Here is a 17,697-nt window from a genome sequence, read left to right on the forward strand (position 1 = left end):
CAGTGATTTCCACCATTTTGTCCTCCAGGTCATTTATTTGTTCTTCTGCCTCGGTTATTCTGCTATAGATTCCTTCTAGTGTATTGTTCATCTCTGTTTGTTTGTTATTTAGCTCTTCTAGGTATTTGATAAACATTTATTGCATCTTCTTCTCCATTTTTTCCCCCAGACTCTGGGTCATCTTCACTATCATTATTCAGAATTCTTTTTCTGGAAGGTTGCCTATCTCCATTACATTTATCTTTTTTTTTTTTTTTTTGGTTGGGGGGGGTTGTTTATCTTTCCCCTTCATCTGGGACATTGCTTTTTTCTTTTTCATCCTGATTAACTTTTTGTAATGTGGTTTTTGTTCTAGCCACTGTGGGATTGTGGTTTTTCTTGCTTCTTCTGTCTGCCCTCTGATGGAGGAGGCTAAGGGGCTTGTGTAAGTTCCTGATGGGAGGGACTTGCAATGGGGATGGCTGGGTCTGGTGGGCAGGGCCTTGCTCAGTAAAGCTTTAATCCTATTATCTACTGATTTTTGGGGTTACACTCCTTCCCTGTTAGTTATTTGGCCTGAGGTGACCCAGCCCTGGGGTATATGGGCTCTATGGTAGGATTAATGGTGATTTCCAAGAAAGCTTATATCAAGGGGGGGTCTTCCAAGATTGATGCCGCTAGTGTTCCCATGCTGGTTGTAAGCCCCTGCCAAATACCAAAGATAAATCAGAAAGAACTAATGTATTTGAAAATTAAGAAATATACTTAGAAAGAGTTAATATTACACAATAAAATGCTTATTAAATATTTATTCAGGCCTCCTTGTTGGCTCAGACAGTAAGGAATCTGTAAGCAATGCAGAAGACCTGGATTTAATCCCTAGCATATGATGTTAAATTTTGAAATTTGTTATTTTATTTTATAGAATACAACTCTGGATTTTGTGCTTTAAAGTTAAATAATATATTCATTAGGTCTGCATCAAAATTGCCTTATTCTGTACACTTTTAAATTCTCATTTCCATTAGTTGGAATCATTCTTAGGAAGTTTTCTGATTCGTGTAACATGTCCGTTGCCTGGAACCAGGCTTTTCCTCCTAACCTCTCAACAACCCATTAACTTATTTAGCATTTATGTTCTTTAGCTATTTAGTTTGCTGTTCAAAAAAACTTAAAAAAAATAAATTGAAGTATAACTTAGTACAGAAAAGTGTGTAAGCTTAGATATACCTCTATGTGTGCAGATCAGTGTATAGTGAGTACAGACTATATAACCATCACCTGGTCAAGAATTGGAACATGGACAGCATCATGAAGCCCTTAATAGCTCCTATGGGTCAAAGGAGCAATCAAGGTGGATATTAGGAGATACTGATCATAATACAAATCAAATTTTGCAGAATGAACTTAAACACTGTGATTAAAAGACAAACAATCTTGGACATAGCCTGGAAACTCATCAGTGGGATATTATCTAAAATTTTGAGCCATAACCTTGTATGGTAACCTTGCATGGTATTTAAAGAAGCTTAAATAGGCATCAAGGAACTGCAGTCAATAAATTCAAATATAAAATTATTTTAGTAGCTTAGAAGTGAGGTTTTTATATACAGATAGAGAGACACAGTGAAAGATGGAAAGGAGATGGTCTGAAAAGATATAAAGAAATTATTAACTGTAATATGTCAATTACTTGGGTGATGGTGAAGGAGTGAAAAGGTAGCATTACGACTTTGTTCCTGAGTGGCAGTGACATTTGAGAGAAATAAAGAAGCACAAAAATGAGTTTAGATAGATGGGCATTAATTACTTACCTTTGTCTCAACCTCTTGGTTATAATAATTTATTTTTGTCATTAAAACAAAAAATAGATTTGTGTCTGATAATAAATTAGCATCATATAGAAATCTTTAAAAAATATTTTTAAAAAGTGGTTTGGTCTTTCTGTACAAAGAAGAAAGTCTGCAGTACACACTGGGTGACTGTATTTAGATCATCCACCCTCAACCGAATTAGAATGTACAGTGTAATAGTTTACACAAATATCAGAAATGTTAAACTCAAAACCACATATGACAAGTGACTGAGGTAATTCTTAAACTGGAATCATATTCACATTTACTACGTATATTTCTTTGGTTACTTACCAACTGGAATGCAATCCTGAGAAAAAGTGAGTGGCAATTTTCAGAGAGGCTTTAAATATATATGGTCCACAGGAGTTGTTAGAGGAGCAGTCTTCTAATTTGTATCTCTCTGTAGTTGCTATTTGAGATGTGAAAATGATAGGGTCATTTTTGTAGATCTTAATACCCTGGAAACTTGTCTCTGTACTTGGAAAAGCATCAGACGATTACATTAGGAGACAACTTAGGGAGAACAGTTTCAGGCCTGTTATTTGTATGCTGCTTCTGAACAGGATCAGGTTTTGCTACTTTTGAAAATAAGGGTCAATTGACACATTGGTGGAATGTGCTTGGTCTTCTGACTGTTTAAGATCACTTTCTTCTACTTCACATGAGACTTCTGTTTGGCACTAACATTGATTTAATTATTTGGATACCCCTCTCCTTTTTTTTTTTCTTAATTAGTTGTTGTTGTTGTTCAGTCACCAAGTCTTATTGGACTCTTCATGACCATATAGACTGCAGCATGCCAGGCTTCCCTGTCCCTCACCATCTCCCAGAGTTTGCCCAAGTTCATGTCCATTGAATCAGTGATGCCATCCAACTATCTCATCCTCTGTTGCCCCCTTCTCCTTCTGCCTTCACTCTTTCCCAGCATCAGGGTCTTTTCCAATGAGTTGGGTTTTCCCATCAGGTAGCCAAAGTATTGGAGCTTCAGCATCAGTCCTTCCAATGAATATTCAGGGTTGATTTTCTTTAAGATTGAATGGTTTGATCTTCTTGCTCTCCAAAGGACTCTCAAGAGTCTTCTCCAGCACCACAGTTCTTCGGCGCTCAGCCTTCTTTATTGTCCAGCTTTCACATCTGTACATGACTACTGGAAAGGCCATAGCCTTGACTATATGGACCTTTGTCAGCAAAGTGATTTATTTGCTTTTTAACACACTGTCTAGGTCTGTCATAGCTTTTCTTCCAAGAAGCAATCAGCTTCTAATTTCATGGCTGTCGTCACCATCTGCAGTGATTGTAGGGCACAAGAAGAGGAAATCTGTCACTGCATTCACCTTTTCCCCTTCTACTTGTAACCTTGTTTTCTAATTTTGTTTTTCAAATTCTACAACTTCCATTTCAGTATCATGTGTGTACAAAGATCTTATGTGTGAGAAAAATGTGGCTTGGGTACATAGGATAGAGGAGTTGATGGTTAAAATTTTCAATCTTGCAACTCTGATACTTTTTCTTCAAAATAGGGAATTGTTTTATTTTGAATAAATTTAGTTAAGCTAATAAGGAATTTAAATATAAATATATTGGTTAAAATTATTCTAAGTTAAAAATTTATGAAAATGTACCTAAATTGCTTTGAGTAACTAGAGTTTTTATTTCCATGAAAGTATACAAAGCAATTCTTCTAAAAATTGATAATGTTGATATAACATAATATATAATATATAATTGGTATAAATGTATTATCTTTAGTTATAAATAATGGGAAAGATTATAGATCTTGGTCTGCATTATCACAGAGTTCAAATTAATAATTTTAATTCATGAGTTCTTACTGTGTAATTCTTTAAAAAATAAAGTTTTAATTTTGAGGAACTTCATTTTATACAGTAACCAGTGGGTGATTGGATACCCTGAATCTCTCACAGAGTACTTTAATACATGCAGCCCTGTAGAAGACACTCTCAAGATCAGTGAGGTCACCACACATGAAGGTGTATTTCTGCTGTTGAATCAGTCAGAAGGTAAGAACTCTATCAAGCAAGTCACCAGGGGCTGTGTCACAAGTTTTCCAAGTTGCCACTTTCTCTGTCCGTGTTACAAATGTATCTGACACTAACTGTGACTCTTATAACTTAGCATTCATTTCTTCTGATACTTTGACACTAAAGTGAAACATGGCAGCCTGGGACAAAGAGATTTGGTGTTCTCATCATGAATCACCCCATATGGGCTACTGATAAACACTGAAACGAATCATGGATAGCTAGCAAGGTCCTCTGCCCTAATTTGTTTTTTAAATTTTCATTCAGGCAGTGTAACTTCATTACAACCCTGCAAGCAAGACCCCAGGCATTTTTTGAGGCAGATTTATAGCCAAGTAAGGCAACCATTTCAGACTACAGAGAAATCCCTTTATTTGCACTGTATTTGAACTTTTCTTCTTAGTTGGGGAAAGTTGATTTCATATAATATTACTCTTTTCATTTTTAAAGACAGTTTTTTGTTTTTGTTTTTGTTTTTGTTTTTCCCCCATATGTCTGATTGAGGGAAATTACAGCTGGATGTGAAGAAGCAACCAGCATTCATTATCATCTCTAGTTAAAGTTTCATTGAAAATCAATGTATAAAAACTATCTTTAATATCTTTTACTGTTATTCTTTTACACAATTTCCTTTCCCCTGTTAAAAGGTAAAAAGAGTTCAGCAGATTGACTCCAGGTGAGGATATGCATTCTGACAAAAGGCTGGAAGTAAGATGGAGAAAGAACGTATCATGTCAGACACCTTCAGTCATACTGTTGATAAACCAAATCTTGTCGAGTACTAGACAGCTACTTTCCCACCACACTGTCTCTCCTGTTCAAACTACAGCATTATAACCCGGCAGATCAACTTTTAATATTGACAGAAATGTTGCCTACTTAATATTGCTTGGAGAGTAAATAGTCCAACTGGACTGTTAAGAAACTTTGACACACATAAACAATTTATAAAAACTTTTATTTGACACAGTGAAAACAACTCAACTGAAAGATTTTGAGCAAGAGCATATTGGAAAGAAGACCTATTTCCTACGAAAGGATAATAGAGGAGCCCTTTAAAAAGCCTGTGATTTATTTGTTAGTGGTAATCAAAAAATCTTACCCCTTCTTTTCCATTGAATTTTTGTTAATGATAAAGAATGTCTAGGTTACTTTAAAAAAAGAATTCATTTTTATGCCATACTGATGTCAAATTTTTATAGAAATTATATTATGCTTTGATTTAGAACAATAATTCTATTTTGAAACATTAATTTGATTTACTCTAAAGCTGAAATACAGTTGTTTAAAAAGATAAACTAAGAACAAGGCCTGCTGCTGCTGCTGCTGCTAAGTCACTTCAGTTGTGTCCGACTCTGTGCGACCCCATAAACGGCAGCCTACCAAATGCCCCTGTCCCTGGGATTCTCCAGGCAAGAACACTGGAGTGGGTTGCCATTTCCTTATCCAAAGCAGGAAAGTGAAAAGTGAAAGAAGTTGCTCAGTCGTGTCCGACTCTTAGCGACCACATGGACTGCAGCCTACCAGGCTCCTCTGCCCATGGGACTTTCCAGGCAAGAGTACTGAAGTGGGTTGCCATTGCCTTCTCCAGAACAAGGCCTACCTAGCAGTAAATGCAATCATATATAAAAGTAATTAAAACTTCACTGAAAGTTTCTTAATATTCAGATGTTTGTTTTGAAATCATTTAGAGTTGAATCTAGATAAATAATCTAGATTCTAAATAAATAATCTAAATAAATAATCCAAATAAATCTATTTAGTCTCATGTGTTTGTCATTCCCTTGAGGAAAAGACTTTCTCTGAATTGAACCTGGAGTTCAGTTTCAGGCTACAAGTGAAAGTGAAGTTGCTCAGTCGTGTCCGACCCTCAGCGACCCCATGGACTGCAGCCTACCAGGCTCCTCCATCCATGGGATTTTCCAGGCAAGAGTACTGGAGTGGGGTGCCATTGCCTTCTTCGCAGGCTACAAGAGTGAGTCTAAATATAATGCAGAAAACTGCTTATTATAACTTCAGTGAATATTTCATTCATATACCTCTCAAAAGCTTTCAACAGGGTAATCAATAAATATTTAATTCTCAAATTGTAGCTCAGCAATTCTGGGTGGCATCAGGAGACATGCTAATGTCAGTTAGGTGGGCAGCATCTGCCCTGCAGGCCCTCAGCCTGACATACCCAGGAGTGGTGAACTTTGATTATTTTTAGAATTATTTTTTATATTGATACAATAAATCCAAACCATATCAGTTTGAGATGTTGGCAACATGTTTTTATATTCCCAGCAGTGAGGGGCATTGTGTTCTCTCCCATATACAGGACAAATAAAAATATTAGAAAACAGAATAGAAATCAATATTTTTGTTAACTCTATTTGAGCAAAGTCATTTTTCTTTTTCTTTCCAGTAAAAATTATGACTACAGAATTGTTACTTTTGGGTTATTATACATACTCATTGTAATAACTATGCCTTTGAAGCTTATTCATTAGAATTCTGAATATCCTGTTAAAATGTTTAAACTAATGTTTCTGTTAAAATTAGAAATAACGCATATTAATAAATAATAGAGTTGATTTCTAGACAGCAATAAAAAGCTAGATCACATAAGAAAAATGACACAATTTTGTTTTAGTTTATAGTAGAATATGCACATGTTTTCTTTCTGCCTTTTTTTTTTTTTTCCCTGTTCAGTAAAGGGTAGTGCAGTAATCTGAAGGTGCTCTGCTTTCTCCTAAAGGGTAAATCTATTTATTTCCTTATTTGATAGCATGGAGTATAGCAAAATGCTTCAGATAAAACACAACCTTTACAATTGTTTGAATTTTAACTGGCTACTGTGTTTAGATTTTAAATTTTCCTTCCTTTCTCCCTGCCAGTTTTGAAGAGTGTTCATATGCCTCACAATATGCTGAGCCGAAGATGATCAGCCAAGTCTTGGCTTCTTTGAGAGCTTAAACCCTTTAAACTCAGTGCTCTTTCCAGCTGGCAGGTCAGCAGCACTGAGCAGACACTGCAGGTTTCTGCTTAGTTAAGTTTCCACAAATGCGCCTCTGCTTATTCTTAGTGAGAAAGGGGAAAGAGTATCTGCCCCGTGAACAATTCTATCCATCTTCCTTTTCCTAGCTCACTGTGTCTAATCTGTTTGGCATTGCAAGATTTTTATTTTCCTTTTCCCAAGTTTTTGACTGACAGATATTATTAAAAACAAACAAACAAACCATACAATGTTAATGTTTTTTAATTCCTGAAAGCATATATTTATTTTCATTAAGTCTGCAAAAGTTTCACTCATTTTTCCATATTACATTAATAGACATGTTTGGCAAAATAATGCTCTCTAAATTTACTCTTCAGATGTTAGCTTTTATAGACAGATTAAGATTACAAAAAGCAATATAGACTTTCTTTGATCTCATTCCATTCTTCAGACATTTATTACTTAACCCTTTAACTCTTGTTCAAATACTGACAGTTTTTCTTGGGTTACAAAGTGACTCAAACCAGCTAAACAAAGTTTGAATATCTGTTTATTCTGGGCATTTTCTTTACCTCATTACTAAAAACTTAACACAAAAATAAATGGATTTAGGATAGCCTTCAATTATGAATATAACTTGTGAATGAAAAAAATTCAGAATGAGTGAAGTCAGCTTAAATATATTAGAATTAAAATGCAACATTGCATTGCTACATGTTCTTGATCTTTATATGTATCTGCACATGAAATGGAGAAGGAAATGGCAAGCCACTCCAGTATTCTTGCCTGGAAAATCACATGGAGAGGAGCCTGATGACCTACAGTCCATGGGGTCACAAAGAGTCAGAAAGGACTGAAGCAACTTCACACACACACATGAAATTACTGGTTTACACTGGTTTTGGTTTGATTATTTTATTTTTCTATGGTAGAATTCTGTAAATAGTTGAACTCAGAGAGCAACGCAATAATGCCATTTATTATGTACTGTTAGTTTAGTTGTAGTCTAAATAATAATTACTACTGATTTTGATCTTATATGTTAAAATAGCCCATACCAATGCACTTTATTTTAAACTGATTATTCTGAATTTTAAATACCTCCTTCAATTGTCATTTATTTTCTTTTTTTAATTTTTAGCAGAGATATCATATTTTACACTAGTTTTTCTAAAGTTTAAGGGAAAACCAAATCATTTCCTCAACTTCTTACCTATACATTCTAGCCATCTGATTTATGTAATTTGTCCTACATACCTTATGTTCTTAATTAATTAGGGATTTCTAACCCAGGCATTTTTAAATGTCTTTGAACAAGAAAATGGTCTACTTGTATGAAATTACTCTATAATTCAAATTTTATTTAGTAGTATGGCAAAATGTTAGGAGTTGGAGGAAGGTAGAAACAATGGAATGCTATTGCTGAGATGGAAAACTAGGTTTATAGTTCTTAAAAACTTCTGTTTAAAGCAACATGTAATAATGATAAGGATGAAATGTTTAATGTGTTGTCTTTTAAAGTATGAGAAAATTATCAAAATCTATTTTGGCCTAATCTATCAAAATTAAAATTGTTGCTTGATATCCACTCTTGATCATTGTTTCTGCTAAATCCCAAAATCATAATGTAGAAAATATTTTATTTTTGACAATTCCAACAAGAAACCAATACCTGAGAATCTGAAATACAAAACTCAGGTGCTAGAAAGTCAGTCCCCAGGATTTTGTAAAAAAGTGACTTTGAGCAAAAATTTTATAGATAACCCAACCTAGTTATCACTTAGACTGAAGGAAAGAAACACATGGCACACTCAGAAGGGTTGATTCAAGAGATTAATATTGGGATTTTTTTGTTACAAAGCTGTTGCTACAGTTAAGAAAAAAATAAAGGATGGTAAAGCATCCTATACTTTTAGCAGAGGGCTGCCTGACCCTTAGAGAGAAGGTCTGCACCACAGCCAACTCATAGCCAAACAGTGAGGGATCTGGCCTTATAAATATCTTAACTTGGATTTTTTTTTTTATATTAACCACTAACACACTGCTAGTAATTCCCACTGACCAACCCAACTGGAAGCCTTAGAGCCAGAGATTCTAACTGATGTTGTTTGGGGAAAATAGCAAAGTAGAAGAGTAGAGAACAAATCTGAGTAAGCAGAGCAGAAGTAAGAAAATAATGTTTGGTATAACTAACAAACTGAAATGTACACAGTATTGAAGTCATTGGCTAAATGATACATTTCAGGTAAAGGGATAGTATACTTAATATAGAACAGTATATATCCTAAATCATCCATCTCCACTGACAATGAAAAGTGACTCATTCCCATTTCACCAAATCATCAGAAAATATTATTTCATTATATATTATGAATGAGTTTCACATTTGTTTACAGAAAGGAGGTGATGCCTTTTTAATTAGAAAAGTCTAGTACTATAAAACTCTGCTGCTGCTGCTGCTGTTGCTAAGTCGCTTCAGTCGTGTCTGACTCTGTGCGACCCCATAGACAGCAGCCTACCAGGCTCCCCCATCCCTGGGATTCTCCAGGCAAGAACACTGGAGTGGGTTGCCATTTCCTTCTCCAATGCACGAAAGTGAAAAAATAAAATGCAGTCGCTCAGTCATGTCCAACTCCTAGCAACCCCATGGACTGCAGCCCACCAGGCCCCTCCATCCATGGGATTTTCCAGGCAAGAGTACTGGAGTGGGGTGCCATAAGTCAAATGTTTACTATATAAGAGAATAACCTCATTTTTCTGATGTGTGTGAGTATGTGTTAGTTGCTCAGTCATGTCTGACTCTTTATGACCCCATGGACTATAGTCTGCCAGGATCCTCTGTCCATGGAATTCTCCAGGCAAAAACACTGATGTCAGTATCCATTCCCTTCTCCAGGGGATTTTCCTGACTTAGGGATGGAACCCCAGTTGGTCTCATGAATTGCAGGCAGAGCCCCATTCTGATAGCCTATACAAAGCAAATGGTAATTTGTTAGTAATGAGTAACTAGTTTGTGACTTTAGAATATATGTTGTGCAGATGCATGAAAAAGAATAAGTTGATGAGACATAGAAATAAAGGGAAAAAAAGGGGAAAACCATTTGGTTGCCAATATTCTGTTCAATTCAGTCTCAATAATTTTAGTATTAAGACTTTTAGACCATTGATCAAGGTACCATGTTTTTCTCTTTCCCCATTTTTTAAATTTTTTTTTTGGTCTGGGGTTATGTGCATTATTTTAAAAAATCATGCTTTTTATAGTCTTATAGAGAACACATACAAATAAAACCACTTATGGATACACATATATGCACATGTGGGCACACAAGTGCTTTGAAGAGGAAGATGCATACTATGATGTTCATAAAGTCTAAATTTAATTTCAAGTAGAATCAAAGATTTGGAGTGAATACTGAAGACAAAATTGTATAGTGATTGAAGCCAATGCAGCCAAAAATTACAGAGTAGAAAGCAGCACTCTTTATCATGGATAGGAAGTAGAAATACATTTAAGGATGAAAATTAAATTTCATTTTACTCTACATGTTAAATTTGTGAAGAGGGATAGTTATTACTCAAAGAGTAACTGCCACTGCTTGCTGGTGATTAAAATAAGCTTCCTTGTGCTCTCTCTTCACATAAATGGTTATTGCCTCTCAAATTTACCAGGAGTATTCTAATCCAGAACCTAAACCTATTGATGATATGCAATACATTTTTGCAATAAAAAATAAGGAACAAAAATAAGGAACCAAGCCATATAACTTAAGATGTACTGGTCTTAAATTCTGCTCTTATAGAGTTTAGTTCAGACAGGTTTATCTTGGCTTTTCTGGGGGTATGTGTGTGTATTGTGTGTGTGTGTGTGTGTCATTAGAAAACAACCAAGACTTGTGTTTCATCAAGGGAAAACTGAATATCATTTAACCAATTGTCTTGTAATGTGATCTTTTAAGTCATTCAGTTCAGTTCAGTTCAGTCGCTCAGTCATGTCTGACTCTTTGAGACCCCATGAATCGCAGCATGCCAGGCCTCCCTGTCCATCACCAACTCCCTGAATTCACTCAGACTCACGTCCATCGAGTCAGTGATGCCATCCAGCCATCTCATCCTCTGTCGTCCCCTTCTTCTCCTGCCCCCAACCCCTCCCAGCATCAGAGTCTTTTCCAATGAGTCAGGTACTTTTAAAATTCTTTCTTGCATTTGTAGAAAAACACAGGAACCAAGAGACCCAGCAGGCCTGTTTGAGTCATGCCAACACTTAATCCCGTTGGTTGCGTTTTGTGTTCTTTTATGCAAACAGGTCACCAGAAAAAAAATTAGCAGTATCCCATCTAAAAATATTCTGGAAAAGTCAGTGTATGTTTGTGCTGAATGATAAATCAGGAAGGCTACCTAAATAATGTTTTTGTTCCCTGTTGATTATTGCTCAGGTTGTATATTAATACAGATTTTCTATAATTTTCTTAGCCTCCTGGTTTCAGCCAATTTTCTAAACACTCTATAATAGAGATTGAGAAGGACGACAGATTCAAAGTTCATTTTAAAGAATTATCAGCTAATCTTTCACTTATCTAAAATCCGTTTTTGAAATATCAGAGAGTACAATGGGTTCAGTAATTAGAACACTTGCATTCCTATTTTTGTCAAAGGCAGAATACATTTGTCAGATCAAAATACATTTAATCAATTCATTGCATCTTCTTTTCAGATATGCCTTTAGAGTTTTTTTTTCTGATGATTTACTTTTTTTCATGAGAGGAGTTGAACTACTGTCAGGAATATTTTTAACAAAGCCATGAAAATGGTAGCCGTGACAACAAGCATATTTAAATACTGCCAGTTGTGAAACACAGGCCTAAGCATCTTAGATGGAATTTCTCATTAATTCTTACAGCGTCTTCTTTTGACCAAATTTTTAGTTTTGTCAAGTGTTAATGGTCTACAGGGTGGTCTACGGAAGATACTATAAGAATTATTGGTGTTGTCATTGCTACCATAGTTGTAAGGAGAAACTATTTTTGTCTCAGTCTTACATAAGAACAAAAATATCTGGATCTTGGACTCTGCTACTTATTGAAGAGGAAACAATCCTTAATGAATAATCTTGCACAAGAGCCTAAAAAGAGAGAGAAAGTTAAATTGGCAGGCATGAGTGTTTGCAAAGTAAATTAATCATGCACATTACATAGCCTGTATAAACAAACCAAGGAGAGATATGTTAACTTCCTCTTCTGTATTAAATGGTAACAAAGGAAATTTATTCCATAATTTAGAATTTTAATGTTTCATTCCTGTAAAATTAAAAGGGAAGATCTTCTGTATGTCTAGCAACATGTGTTTAATGTTTATTCCCTTACAGTGATATTCTTTAAGGAAAGTAAATAATTATATGTCATTCAAACCTGGGTAAATACTGTCATGTTATTATTAATAGTATTCCATAAATGATATAAAAATAAAGACATCTTTAAAGTATTCATAGAAGAAGGATGACCCTTCTATTTTTTTTAATTTATTTATACTTGGTCTTTGTCAGAAAGTACTAGATTTTTACAGTGTTTTATTAAGATAATTAAAAAACATACAAATCATGAAGTAGAATGAATTTATCATTTTATTCACTATTTGTAAAAAAAAATGAAATATTTATTTATGTCCCAAATGCAAAGAATAACACACACACACATACACCTGTATTACAGGCTTCCCAGGTGGTGCTAGTTGTAAAGAAACTGCCATATATATGAAATTACTTTCCTTAGATTCTTCTAGGGACTGATTACAATACCACAAATATAATAAAGGCACAGTTTGAAGAAATTAACATAGATTTTGTTGTGTGCATGGTATGCATAAATAGCATCAAAGAACAAAGCAATCATGCTTGAAAACTAAAGGAGGGATATCAAGAGATATCAACAGAGAGAATATCGTAACTCTCATCTTGTTGGTCAGTGACCCCACATCTAACTGTAAAATTCTCTTTTTATTTAGCCCCTGAGTCTGTGTGATTGCTGTAGGTCACATATCTCTTTCTAAAAAGAGAATTTAGGAACCATCGATAATTTACACTTCTGACTGATCTTTAGGTGAATGAACATATGGCAAAGAATACCTTAAGGACAGACTTTGAAAAAGTCTTAAGTGTGTAAACTTGGTGCATTAGTACTTCAGGCAACTTAACTGTCCTCTAAAGATCTATAAATCATGAAAATATATATTTGATAATAAAATATATTATTTTACAAAGTATATGTATTATAAATTTATATTCTGTATTTCATATACCTAATTTTTAAAATTTATCTCAGCCAATCATAAAACTCACTCTCTTTCTAAATTGTAGTTTACATGATTGAGATATAGAATGAGAAAACTGTTCCACATTGGCACATTCCATATTACTTAATGGAAACATTTTAGAGTACTGAACTGAGGGGAAAAAAAAAAGATTAACATTTGTTGTTCAGTTACTAAGTCATGCCCAGACCTTTGTGACCCCATGAACTGCAGCGTGCCAGGCTTCCGTCCTTCACTATCTCCCAGAGTTGGCTCAAACTTATGCCCATTGAGTAAGTGATGCCACACAACCATCTGATCCTCAGTCACCTGGTTCTCCTCTCGCCCTCAATCTTTCCCAGTATCAGGTCTTTTCCAATGAGTCGATTTCATCACATTAGGTGGCCAAAGTATTGGAGCTTCACCATCAGTCCTTCCAATGAATACTCAGGGTTGATTTCTTTTAGTTTCGACTGGTTTGATCTCCTTGCTGTCCAAGAGGCTCTCAAGAATCTTCAGCACCACAGTTTTAAAGCATCAGTTATTCAGCACTCAGTCTTCTTTATGGTCGAAATCTCACATCCATACATGACTACTAGAAAAACCATAGCTTTGACTAGATGGACCTTTGTCAGCAAAGTGATGTCTCTGCTTTTGAATGTGCTGTCTAGGTTTGTCATAGGTTTTCTTCCAAAGAGCAAGCGTCTTTTAATTTTGTGGCTGCATTCATGGTCCACAGTGATTTTGGAGCCCAAGTAATTAAAATCTGTCACTGTTTCCACTTTTCCCCCATCTATTTGCACATCTATTACACATTGCTTATGTATGTCCAGACACTTGCATTTTAGTCTTGGTTCTTCAATTAACTTACTGTGCAACCTTGATTTCTGAGCCTGTATCTCTTTTGATAAATAAGATAATTGAACTAGATGAAGTATTTACAAATGGGTATTTTGTGAATGTAGTAGGAATGGATATATATGACTATAATGTCATTTTCAGTCTATTAGTATTATCATTCCTAGGATCGAGTCCAGCACTTGAACTTTTGATGTATTAAAAATATTTTATTATAAGACAGGTTGACCTATAATGATAGTTTTCCAGTGAAGCTCAGAAAAATAAAAGCTGAAATTATGCAATATATTTTGAGTCCTTTTTCTCTCTAGAGAAGCACCAGCAGAGGAGACCAGATAGATTGGTGGTGAACTCCAGTTAAATATCAGTTCAGTTCAGTTCCATTGCTCAGTTGCAACTTACTTTTTGTGACTCCAAAGACTCCAGCACGCCAGGCCTCTCTGTTTATCACCAGCTCCTGGAGTATACTCAAACTCTTGTCCATTGAGTCAGTGATGCCATCCAAACATCTCATCCTCTGTCGTCTCCTTCTCCTTCTGCTTTCAATCTTTCCCAGCATTAGGGTCTTTTCCAGTGAGTCAATTCTTCACATCAGGTGGCCAAAATATTGGAATTTCAGCTTCAACATCAGTCCTTTCAATGAATATTCGGGACTGATTTCCTTTAGGATTGGCTGGTTGGATCTCCTTGCTGTCCAAGGGACTCTCAAGAGTCTTCTCCAACACCACAGTTCAAAAGCATCAATTCTTCAGTGCTCAGCTTTCTTTATAGTCCAACTCTCACATACATACACGACTACTGGAAAAACCATAGCCTGACTAGATGGACCTTTGCTGGAAAAGTAATGTCTCTGCTTTTTAATATTCTGTCTAGGTTGGTCATAACTTTTCTTCCAAGAAGCAAGCGTCTTTTAATTTCATGGGTGCAGTTACCATCCACAGTAATTTTGGAGCCCCCAAAAATAAAGTCTCTCACTGTTTCCACTGTTTCCTCATCTATTTTCCATGAAGTAATGGGACCAGATGCCATGATCTTAGTTTCCTAAATGTTAAGTTTTAAGCCAACTTTTTCACTCTCCTCTTTTACTTTCATCAAGAGGCTCTTTAGTTCTTCTTCGCTTTCTGCCATTAGTGTGATGTCATCTGCATGTCTGAGGTTATTGATATTTCTCTGGGCAATCTTGATTCCAGCTTATGCTTCATCCAGTCCCGCATTTCTCATGATGTACTCTGCATATAAGTTAAATAAACAAGGTGACAATATACAGCCTTGACATACTCCTTTCCCAATTTGGAATCAGTCTGTTGTTCCATGTCCAGTTCTAACTGTTGCTTCTTGACCTGCATACAGATCTCTCAGGAGGCAGGTCAGGGGTCTGCTATTCCCATCTCTTTAAGAATTTTCCACAGTTTATTGGGATCCACACAGTCAAAGGCTTTGGTGTAGTCAATAAAGCAAAAGTAGATATTTTTCTGAAACTCTCTTTCCTTTTGATGATACAGATAATGTTGGCAATTTGATCTCTGATTCCTCTACCTTTTCTAAATCCAGCTTGAACATCTGAAAGTTCATGGTTCACATACTGTTGAAACCTGGCTTGGAGAATTAGGAGTATTACTTTGCTGCGTGTGAGATGAGTGCAATTGTGCAGTAGTTTGAGCATTCTTTGGCATTGCCTTTCTTTGGGATTGGTATGAAAACTGACCTTTTCCAGTCCTGTGGCCACTGCTGACTTTTTTAAATTTGCTGGCATATTGAGTGCAGCACTTTCACAACATCATCTTTAGAATTTGAAATAGTTCAACTGGAATTCCATCACCTCCACTAGCTTTGTTTGTAGTGATGCTTCCCAAGGCTTTCTTGACTTCGCATTCCAGGATTTTGGCCCTACGTGAGTGATCACACTATTGTGATTATCTGGGTCATCAGGATCTATTTTGTACAGTTCTGTGTATTCTTGCCACCTCTTCTATGTTAGGTCCATACCATTTCTGTCCAGTTAAATATAGGTGTTTTTACATTTTTAGTTTTTATGAAGGAAATAGCAGTGTCCACAAAGAGGGTTAAGTGAACACTGACCTTAAGACTAGGTATATGTGTTTGAAATTTTCAAATATAAAGCATCAGTGTAATTATCTCCTAGATCTTCAAAAATTGTAATCATGAGAATGGTGGTTGAATCTTCTAGTTTTATCAATAATTTGATATAAGGATATTCTTATTTCAGCCTAATTTTTGGTTTTCTAATTGGTTTAATCCCATAGCTATAGATCTGAGGTATGAAAAATTTGACTTCACTAAGGATTTTTTAACTTGTACCAAATGCCCTAGTTAACAATTCTAATAACTTACATCATCAACAGATTTATACCTTTAGCCATGCTCCCGCACTTCAATTGTGACCTCAACCAGAATGTAATAGAATGTGTTAGATTTCTTATAACCATAACAGTATTGTTTTTTCTCTACCTTTGTTAACAAATATTAATAAAATTTAATTTTCCTATTTCTGTATCACTTCATTTGATCATCCCTCCTTTCTAAGTGATAACCACAGCACTTGTTAGTTTTCCAAATAAGGCCCTTATGATATTATTATAGATGTTGTGATTTGCAGTTCAGTGCTCCTTCAGGACTGAAAGATACAGTCCCTGCTGTAAGTGCTTCCAGGTGGTAGCCCACTTAGGCTATAGTCCTCAGCTGGAGAGAATCATTTCACTCTTGGTCTTGGTCCTTCAAACTCCTATCACTGGTGAATGCATGAGTATACGGGCTTAATCCCTTGACCACAAAGTGAATGCTTCAAAGGAGTTCTCCCCAACTTTGTATTTTACCTGGGCACACCAGATGCTTTTAAGACTAAATTGCAATCCAACTTTTCCTCTGGTCCATTTATTCTTTCTTTCCTTTTTCAGGCACTGATCTTGCACCTTTGTCTCCATTAGAATCTGCCTTCCAGGGATCCAACCTGAAAAAATATCAAAGTTATTTATAATCTTTGGACATTTTTTGGTTTTACACATATGGTCTTCCTGTAAACAAGAATGAATTTATTTGCTAGAAATAAAATACAGTATGCTCTTTCTGTCATAGATTTTAGAGTATAGGAATCAAGCACATTATTTTTCCAATAAAATATAGTTAATATTCATTGTTTAGCATTCATTATAATTTGTCTGTACCTTTTAACTATTTTAAATTGTATAATAATTCCCTTTCAGCTGGGGTACAAACATGACAGTAGGCAATTTATTTGCCAAGGTTTTTCTGTGGGCCATAGGAAAAGAATTAAATTAACAAAAAACAGATTATTGATTTCAAGTACTTTTTTCTTTATTCTTTTAAAATTATTTTTAAAGGATTTGATCTCATATTTCAAAGATCTTTTCCATCTTTCCTCTCTGTATGGTACTCAATTGTTCTCAATATCTTTAACTTTTTTATTTTCTAATTATCCTGACCTTTTGTCTTGCCACTGGTGGAAAACAAATATTGAGATATTAGAAAAAAAATTAATAAGATGTAAGCTTGTTTTAGCAAAATTGAGTATTAAACTCTAAGTAAGTTTAGTTCATGGAGTTAGGAAAGAGTTTTAACGTAAGGTTGACATACTACACTTGAGATCTGTTAAAATGCATTATAATAGGGAAGACAAAAAGAGAACTGTGATAGAAAGACACTAATTGTCTAATTAAATATG

General features: G+C 35.2%; 1 long non-coding RNA gene across 1 annotated transcript in view; it reads left to right on the plus strand.

The window, feature by feature from the left end:
* The window catches only part of LOC129619940 (uncharacterized), a 169,899-nt gene extending 152,681 nt beyond the window's left edge, over window positions 1–17,218 (plus strand). Inside the window, exons 5-6 of the long non-coding RNA XR_008698299.1 lie at window positions 3,761–3,856; window positions 16,913–17,218. This is a non-coding gene — a long non-coding RNA (uncharacterized LOC129619940). The remainder of the gene's footprint in view (window positions 1–3,760; window positions 3,857–16,912) is intronic.
* The last annotated feature ends 479 nt before the right edge of the window (window positions 17,219–17,697 follow it).

The sequence above is a fragment of the Bubalus kerabau genome, chromosome 9 (assembly GCF_029407905.1).
Source record: "Bubalus kerabau isolate K-KA32 ecotype Philippines breed swamp buffalo chromosome 9, PCC_UOA_SB_1v2, whole genome shotgun sequence".
NCBI lineage: Eukaryota > Metazoa > Chordata > Mammalia > Artiodactyla > Bovidae > Bubalus > Bubalus kerabau.